Source organism: Elephantulus edwardii, unplaced genomic scaffold (assembly GCF_000299155.1).
Source record: "Elephantulus edwardii isolate Elephantulus edwardi_28Jun2011 unplaced genomic scaffold, EleEdw1.0 scaffold00151, whole genome shotgun sequence".
Classification (NCBI taxonomy): Eukaryota; Metazoa; Chordata; class Mammalia; order Macroscelidea; family Macroscelididae; genus Elephantulus; species Elephantulus edwardii.
Window position 1 is genome coordinate 3,605,715 of NW_006399901.1, and position 10,098 is coordinate 3,615,812.

At 38.6% G+C, this 10,098-nt stretch overlaps 1 pseudogene; it reads left to right on the forward strand.

The window, feature by feature from the left end:
- LOC102865035 overlaps positions 1-9,769 on the forward strand; it is a 71,405-nt pseudogene extending 61,636 nt beyond the window's left edge.
- Positions 9,770-10,098: the final 329 nt, after the last annotated feature.

The window sequence follows — 10,098 nt, forward strand, 5'->3', positions numbered from 1 at the left end:
GAAAGAGCATAAGAAGTGTTGCTTTATATACTGGGCAAGACTTCCCAGCAGAGGTGCCATCTTCAGGTCTGTAGGATTTCTTGTTCAACATGAACAGAGGTGTGCAAGCACAAAGCATCAGTGAAGTGGGGTGGTGGGGGGGAAGAGGGGAAGTAAGACAATGCAATGAGATGTTCAATATATTTAAGACAGGAAAATAAGTTCAATTTGTATTATTTTTGCTGTTGACAAGGACGTGGTCAAATATATTGGTAAGTATATAAATTTGTATAATTTGCATCATTTTTAACAAAGCAATTTAGAATGATCTCTGTTTAAAATTTTTCATACTCTATGAGTTAAGATGTGTTGCACTGGAGAAATCTGTTTTTGAGGGCTTCTTTAAAATGATAAAGGGCAAGGATGTCAGTTTAAAGACCTAGGTGTATGTGATGCAAGCCACAATATTTTTTATTGTTTTCTATACATCTAAAGAATTCTTGTAGCCTAGTGGCAAGAAACTGTGCTATAATCCCGAAGGCATGCAGTTCAAGGTCACCAGCTGCTCTGTGGGAGAAGGATGGACAATCTCTTCCTGTGAGATTAAGTGTCTCTGAAAACCTACTGGAGGGTCAGCTATGGGTCATTTCTAACTTTATGGTACACAACAACAACAACAACAACAACAACAACAACATACATCTAAAGGAGCTCTGGTGTCCTAGTGGCAAGAAGCTGTACTGCAATCCCAAAGGCACTTGGTTCAAGATGAGCCGTCTCTTGCAGTGTGACTAACTGTCTCTGAAAACCCACCAGAGGGTCACCTATGGGTCGGTTCTGACTCTACAGTACTCAACAACAATAACAATGTGCATCTAAAAGTTCAACCATGAATAAGGAAGACCAAGAGGAACTGATGCCTTTGAATCGAGGTATTAGAGAAGAGTACTAAATATTTCATGGGCTGCCAAAAGAACACACAAATCTCTCTTGGAGGAAGTACAGCCAGAATGCTCCTTGGAGGAGGCAAGAATGGTGACGCTTCATCTCATATACTTGGAGCATTTTGTTTGGAGAGGCAAATCTTTATAAAAAGACATCATGGTGAGAAAAGTGGAGGGCCAGTGAAAGAGAGAGGACAACTTTCGATGAGAATGACACAGCAACTACAGCAGTGACCAGAGTGTGATGAAGACCATGAGGACGGTGCAGGATAGGGCAAGGCTCAGATCTGTTGCTCACAGAGCCTCTGTGAGTCGAGTTAGCTTAACATCACCTACCAATTACAGCAGGCATTAAGAACCTAACTTCTAGCAGCCCATTCCATGGACATTCATTTCTAACAGAAAAAAATGGGCTGATCTAAATTTCCACTAGTATAGAAACAGGAACAGTAAAAATCTGTGAAAACTGGAGAACCCATGTAAAGCATAAACTTGGCAGAGAAGGAAAATGGAAATATTTTCTCATTAATTTGTTGCTGATGGCTGTCAAATCAAGCCTGACTCATGCAACCCTATGAAAAAAAGACCTGAACACTTTCTATATCGATTGTTGTTTTTCCAAGTTTGTAGAGCTTCCAGAGGTATGTTGTTTAAGAAGTGGATGCCACTCCTGTTTACATGCCTTCCTTAACCTAGGAGATCCACCAAACACTGTGCACCATCATGGGTAACTGTTATGACATTTGCTATATCAGTGGCACAGGGTTGAGAATCACAGCAACTCCAGGTTACTTCAGTGCAGCAAATTGACAGACCAGTGCTGTACCATTTAGAAGAACGTTCCTTCCAAATATAGGGACCAACCGCCTTTTAAATACAAAGACCCTCCATGAGGTCATGTTGACTCTAAACAAGAGGCTTAAATAAAAGACAATGAAACATTCCACACAGACCTTCAACCAGAACAAAAGAGCTCACTTTTCAGAGTCCAATTGCTTCACCAATCAGTCTCTAAACTGGTTTAAAAAACCCGGCCTTAAATACAAAGGCCCTGATAAAGAATTGGTGAATCTGTATCTTGTCATAAATGAAAAACTGGCAAGACCCAGGAAAACGAAGCATTTCCGTTGAGGTAAAGCTCTAATTAACTTCACTGTATTGTTTTATCATCTGTCATGTAGGCATACGGACATGTTTACCAGAGGATATAAAATGCCTTAAGGCACACATACCTGTTAAAGCTGGGCATAGCTACCTCTGGGTAAATAAAAACAATACCAATGACAAAATCCATTGTTTTGAGAGAGATGAAACCTTTGCATTACCAGTACAACTCCTTATAGACTACACCAGCAGAGTAATGGGTAAAATAGTAGGGTCATAAGAAAATGGCAACATTTAAAAAAGTTAATACAGTTAAGACACTAATATTGTTTGACTTTATGATGAACACATATAATTTTATATGAATAATTTCTAATTTTTACTGCAATAATACTTATTTACTAAGTCTGTTTTGGAGAAAGTAAAACCAAGTTTCTCCTTGGAGGCTAATATTTTGAAGCTTTGTCTTACATACTTTGGGCATGTGGCCAGGCCTTTGAAAAGGACATTACGCTTGGAAGAATGGAGGAACAGCACAGGAGATGAAGACCTTGGACGAGATGGATTGAGACAGTAGCTAGAGTAATGGGGGTAGGTGGGTTAGTATCAGTGAGACATGCTCAGGACAGGGCAAGCTTCAGAGCTATTGAACACAGGGCTGCTATGAGACACAGGCAACTTGATGGCAGAAGAAGAAGGAGGAGGAGGAGGAAGAGGAGGAGGAGAAGGAGGAAGAGAAGGAGGAGGAGAAATATTACATTTAAGAAATTTACAATATGTTTATCACATTATTCTACGATCAAAACTTATAGTAATAATAAAAAAATAATACTTAATTACATGTTTCCTGGTAGAGTGGCCAGCATTTACGTGTAGGGGCCGAAGCCTAAGACCTACAATGGTTTAAAATGACTTTACCAGGATTGTGCCACTGAAATTCATAACTAAATAAGTTTGCTGACATTTGTGAGTTAAATGAAATCAAAGAATTTTGTCGAACACACTATCATTTTCAAGAAGTAAATAAAAATGTCAAATTCTTTTATGCCAATCAAAATGGAAATACAAATGTTGTTTTAAGAATATATTGTCAGAGCTTCCTCCAAAAGAAGGAAATACCATTTGATAAAGTAATTCTACTCCTAACGAATGACTAGTCTCTAAAATGTGTAAAAAATACCAATGCCTCAAAAGCATAAAGACAAGCAACCTAATTAAAAACTGGAAGACATGAAAAGAAAGTTTATCAAAGAAGACATTCAAATGGCTAAAAAAATCCTCATGAAGAAATGCTTAAAATCCTTAGCTTTAGAGAGTTGCAAATGAAAAGAATAATAAAGTATCATGTTGCTCCAGAAACAATAGGAAAATGTCAGTAAGACAGAAAACAAGAAATGTTGAGGGCATTAGAACACCCATACAACACTGATGGCCGTGTAAAACGTTGCAACTACATTGTAAAATAACGGATGGTGAAGAGATTGAGATTGTTCACCGTTTTGGTTCACTTGGCTCCACAGTCAACACTCTTGGCACCAGCAGCTAGGAAATTAAAAGGCGTATTTCAATGGGAAAGTCTGTGGTTAGAGACCTCTCTAAAGTACTGAAGTGCAACGATGTCAGTCCTGAGACTAAGGTGCGCCTGATACATGCCATGATCTTTGCAATCACTTGCTGTGCATCAGAGAGCTGGACAATGACTAGGGATGATAGAAGGAGAATTGATGCCTTTGAGCTGTGGTGTTGGAGAAAAGTATTGAATATACCATGGACTGCTAAGAAAACAAACAGGTTTGTCCGGGAGAGGGTGAAGCTGGGCTGCTCCTTGGAGGCAAGGATTCTGAAGCTTTGTCTGACATACTTTGGACATGTTGCAAGGAGTGTCCAGTCCTTGGAGAGGGACGTCATGCTTGGGAGGGTGGAGGGACAGTGAATGAGAGAAAGACCCTTGATGAGATGGATTGACTAAGTGACTGGGATAATGGGGGTAGGAGTGTTGGAGATGGTGAGATTGACACAGGATAGGGCAGATTTAGGGCTGTTGTATACAGGGTCTCTGAGTCGCAGACGACTTGACACCCATAACAACAACAACAACAACAACAACAACAACAACCAACTTTGTAAAACAGCTTGGGGCTTCTTTCAAAAGTTGGAAGCATAAATATCATTTGGTAATGGAATCTTACTGCTAGGACTGCAGAATTCAATATGGGTTGAAGCTCAACATCAGGAAAACAAAGATTCTCACCACTGTGCAAATTGGCAACACCATGATAAATGGAGAAGAGATTGAGATTGTCAACAATTTCAGCTTGCTCAGGTTCACAATTAATTCTTGGGACCAACAGCCAAGAAATCAAAGGATGAATTAGATTAGAAAAGTCTGCTATTGGGGATCTCTCTAGATTGTGAAGGGCAATGATGTCAGTCTAGAGACTAAGGAGCACCTGATCCATCATCTAAGCATCAGAGAGCCATGCATTAGAGAGCTGGACAATGAATAAGCACGACAGAAGAAGAATTTATGTCTTTGAGTTGTGGTGCTGGAGAAGAGTGTAGAACATACCTACACTGAACCGTCAAGAGTACAAACAGGTCTATCCTAGAGAGGGTAAAACTGGGTAGCTCTATGGAGGCAAGGATTTTGAAGCTCTGTCTCACATACTTTGGACATGTTGCCAGGAGCGACCAGTCCCTAGAGAAGGATATCGTGCTTGGAAATATGGAGGGACAGCACAAGAGAGAGAAAGACCCTGGGTGAGATAGATTGACACAATGACTGGGACAATAGGGTTGTGTGTTGGAAACAGTGAGATTGACTCAGGATACGACAGGCTTCGGAGCTATTGTGGATAGGGTTGAGTGGCAGGTAACTTGAAGGCACATAACAACAACTACAACTACTGCTACTAAGAAATAAGATCTGTGATATGAAAAGATACATCACACTCAGGTTCACTGCAATATTATCATTAAAAAGTAAGGAGATTAAAGCAGCCCAGAGCTCCTTCAGCAGTGGAATGGGTAAACAAATTGTGATGCATATGCATAATGGAATAAAATGCAACACTAACGAACAATAAGGAATTAATAAAATATCACATTAGATGGGTGAGTCTAGAGGGCATTATGCCGAGTGAAATTAAGTCACATCCTTTTCCTGCAGAGTAGCTGGTGGCCTTGAACCAAGTGCCTTCAGGATTGCAGTGCAGCTCCTTGCTACTAGGCCATCAGAGCACCCCAAATAAATACGAGACATTTTTTTAAGATTGGAGAAAAGAAAGACAATAAAGGAATAAAAGACAGTTAAAGGAGATGATGAGCACCATATCGTGACAGAAAGGAAAGAAAAGAAAAGAAAGAGGTATACAAATGTCAATGTGGGTGTTGTAATTAATGCAATCAAACAAAGCATGTATGAATAGTTGAATGGAATATAATTTTCTCTACAAATTTTCATTCAAACCACAAAAAACAAAATAAAATTAATACATCAGAATTAGTCCTTAAAATACAACAGGTAATTTACTAATAATTATGTTTTTGTTACGCTAATACACTGGATGGTGTGGACTTTAAAAGTGTTCCAGTGGGGGGAAAACGGACCGAAGAAGTCCTAGACAGTGTTGTGGGACTAACCTGATGATGCAGTATAGAACAATTTCAGAGTGATACACTTTTATTGAGACCTTTTTGTGCCATACCAGAGGAAAATGATAAAAGAATGCCAAAATAATCTAACAATATTATTAGTCTCACATGCTAGAAAAATTTTACTGGTGATAATGAAATAAGGATTGTAGTAATATGTTGATGGGGAAAAGCTACAAGTTCAAACCCAATTGATAAGAGAATAGAGAAGAAGGTTTACTGTTGCTGACACTGGATGGCAAAAAGCAAAGAATACTAAAAGGATATTTGCCTGTGTTTCTTTTTTTTTTAACAGTGTACACAGTATTTCATTGTTGAAAATACACATGGAAAAAACATACAATATCGACATATACAATTATATGATATGGATTACATCTTCTAAGTGCAACAATCTTCATCTTTTTTTCAGAATTGTTTCTCCTCCATTACATAAATCATTGCCCCCTCAGCTGTTGTTTGAGCCAGTTCTCTCAATTTTATACCATATAGCTAATTAAAACAGCTCAATGCTCTAGCAAATGTTTTTACCTAATTAAGCTAAAGTATTTATTTTTTCCTTTCCTTTTTTACAAATTTTAAAAAATTATTTTTCTAGTTTATTTACAAAATTCAAATACATTGTTTTCTAGAATAGATTCTTCCAATTTTCTTCACGCCATCCATCAAATTGTACAACCCCATGATTAATTCTCCTTCCCCCTGCACATCCTCATCCCTCTGCTTCCATCTCCCCCTGCCCCTTGTCCCACAAGGAAAATATTGTATAAAATCATTGTTGTAGAATGAGTATAAGGATTCAAGAAGAGAAGAGGAGGGTGGAAGCAGAGATTTGCCTGTGTTTTTTTTAGTATTCAAAGATATTTGACTATGTAACTTATAATACTTTGGACAGAGTTGTACTGCTAATCCAAAGGCCTTTTGAATAATAATATTGTTCTTGTTTGGTATCCTCAGTTCGAAACATGTCCATCATTCTCCTGAACAGCACATAGACACTACTTAAATATAACCTACAAAACTACAAACTGCATAGCCAGAATATAATTTACGAAAATATTTACAAGTTAGAAAAGAAATGTTCCTCTTCTTTGTTTTTTTAATATGCTAGTTTATTTATAGAATTTGAGTAGATTGTTTTCCAGAACAGATTTTGAAAAATTTTACATTGTTTTGCTTACAAAGTTTGTATATGTTGTGTTTCACATTATTCTTCATTCAAATAATCATCCCCATGCATTATGTTTTATAAAATCAGTCACTATTGGACTTTGCCCATCATTACTCTGTCTTTACAGGTCCTCACCAGATTCTTCCCATTTCCTTCACCTCCTTTCTCCACCTACCAAATTGTGCAACCTTGTGGTTTCGTCCCTACCCATCCTCACCTCTCCTCTCTTGGGTTCCCATCCATGCTTTACTAGTTATCCTTCTAGTTTTACAATAATGGTCTTATTCACTATTTGTCCTTATGAGACTGAGTTAGTAAAAAAAAAAAGTTATAAAATCTTGTACATTGTAAATGACTACTTAACTCGGGAGAGACTGGAGAACAGTATGCTAAGTGAACTAACTCAGTTCCATAAGAACTGATACTGGATGAGACTGTTATTGTAGAATGAGTATGAGGATTCAAGAGGAGGGAGGGTGGGAGCAGATAGGTGAGGATGGGTGGGTGGGTGAGTGTTTAATCTTAGGGTCACAAAATTTGATGGGTGGAGGGAGGGCTGGGTGAAGGCAATGGGAAAGATCCAGTGTGAAAAGCAATGTATATGAACTTTGTAAATAAACCAGTACAAAAGAAAATTTTTAAAAAAAATCTTGTACACAGTGATTGCAGCAATAGGTTGGAGGATGGTGGAGATTGTGAGGATGGAACAGGGTAGGGCAAGGTTTCAACCCGTTACTCAAAATAATGTTAAGAGTCTTAGTCAACTCAGTGCCACCTAACAACACAACATATCTACTGAAACCAATGAAATTTCTGATAACAGATGGGTGAAAGAGATAACAGGTGAAACTGAGGTATAATGTAAATGACATCAACACTCAATTTCTGTGAAATTACAATCCAGAAGTGGACATTTTATTTTTATTTTTTTTTATTTTTGTGTGAGTGTACCGTCAAATCAGATCTGACTGGTACAGGAGGAGATTGTCCCTCCTTTTCCCGGCAGAGCATATGGTGGATTCGAACCGTGTGCCTCTGGGATTGTAGTTGCAGCTCCTTGCCACTAGGCCACCAGAGCTCCCCTTAGAAGTGGTCATTTTAAAGCAAAGTATTTAAATTGCTAACAACCATCCAGAGAACCCCCACAAAAACGTAATAGTGGTTAAAGTGTTTTAGTGAATGATTGTGGAGGAGACTTTTATTTATCATTTACATTCCCCTCTGTTGTTTAAATTTTGAAGACTGTACAATCAACAAAAGTCCATAGAGCGTTGTACTGCTGACTCACTGGTATTCAGAATTCACCACAAGCTCTAGGAGAGAATTATAGACAATTAATTCCCAAGTGATTGACAGCTTTAGAAACCCTATGGAGGATGAGCGCCGAGTCAATTCTGCCCCAAAGGCAATTAGTGTGTGAGTGACCCTTGTTATATTATAAACGTTTCCTCATTGCTAATGGACTTGTGTATGATATCTGCTCAGCTGTATCGCCTGTGCTGGACACTTCGAAATAGTACAGAGGAGCGGATTGATTTAGATGCAGAGGAGAGAAGAGAAGAAGCAGCTGATGATACTGCCGAAGAAGGTAATACCTGCTTTACCTTTGGATTTTGTTGATTCCGTCTCTTCTGCAGCTTTATTTCTTGTCACTTTTCACAATATGCCCTTCAGTTCAAACTGACAGGCTACTTCCTTTTCTTACAGACACAAAACTCATGACCGCCTAAGTTATTTGTCCTCTAGAAAGGGGTGGTGGTGGTTGGAGAATCCCTACGAGGTTCAAATCCACCAGCTGTTCCCTGGGAGAAAGATAGCAATCTCCTCTCATGTGATTCGCTGCCTCTGAAAATGTGCTGGAGGGTCACCTATGAATTGGTTCCAACTCAACAGTACATAACAAAAGCAACAACAAATTCTTTAAAACTCTGTTCTAAATGAAATTACTCTGGCACCACTCCATGGAACTGTGTTTAATGAATAATTTTTAATTCATTGGCAAGGTTACATTCTACATTAACTGCTTTGAGTTGGCTTGGTTTTGATTGTTAAAATTGAAGGATCAATGTCTCCTATTCCATTGTTTTTTTAAGATAGCAATTCTTTGCAATAAGACTAGCTTGTAATTTGCCTTAATCTAGCCTTTGTATTCTGATCTAGCACTCTTTTAGAAATACTGGTAGAAACATTTGCATAAATTTGGAATTTTATCTGCATTGAGAGTTTGATATTTTCACCATAGTACCAGTAAGGCCTGGCGGATTTATGTGTCAGGTGTGTGTGTGTGTGTGTGTGAGAGAGAGAGAGAGAGAGAAAGAGAAAGAGAGAGAGAGAGAGATAGAGAGAGATTAAGCTGATTTATTATTTAATTACTATATGATTAGGGTGGTCTGGTGGCTTAGTAGCAAGAAGCTGTACTGCTATCCTGAAGATGCATGGTTCAAATCCACCAGATGCTCCGTGGGAGAAGGACGGGCAATCTCCTCTCATGTGCTTCTCTACCTCTGACAACCTGCTAGAGGGTCAACTATGGGTCAGATCTGACTCCATAGTACAACAACACAGGGTTACTAAGAGTTTTCATTTCTTCACAAATCAGTTCTGAAAAGTTAGATTTTTAATATGTTGGCATAAATTTCTAATATATTGGCATAAATTGCTTGCCATGTTTTGTGATGATGCATTTCTCTTTCATATCTCAGATGATCTTGAAGACACTCGTGGTTGTTTCAAGAAGGCATATGACTTATACTGTGGTCTGCAGAGGAAAGGCCCCAAGCTGACCAAGGAGGAGGAGGAAGCCCTGAAGAAGAAGTTGACAGACACCTCTGAGAAGCCCTTGTGGAGGACAGTCGTGAATATCAATGCCATCCTCCTCTTAGCAGTGGCCATCTTTTTCTATGGCTACTTTGCCTGAACAAGAGTTCTGAGCCACTAGAGTATTTATTAAGCAAGGCATAATATTACTGATTTTTCACATGTATAGGGTTTTGTTTGATAGAGAAGAGGCAAAGAGTTCATTTTATCTAGTGAGGTGAACATAGACCAGGTGGCTTGTTTTTATTATTCCTTTGTATCCATTGAAAAAAATGAAGAGCTGCTATTTTACGAAGACAAGGAACGGGCTCTCTATGTGTATGAAGCAAGAGCACTAGGTCTATTTCCGTCCCCTTCTCTCTCCAAGTGGATTGCCCTGCTTTACACTTTCATCCTGCAATTTCCATTTAGAAAGATATCCAATTAGAA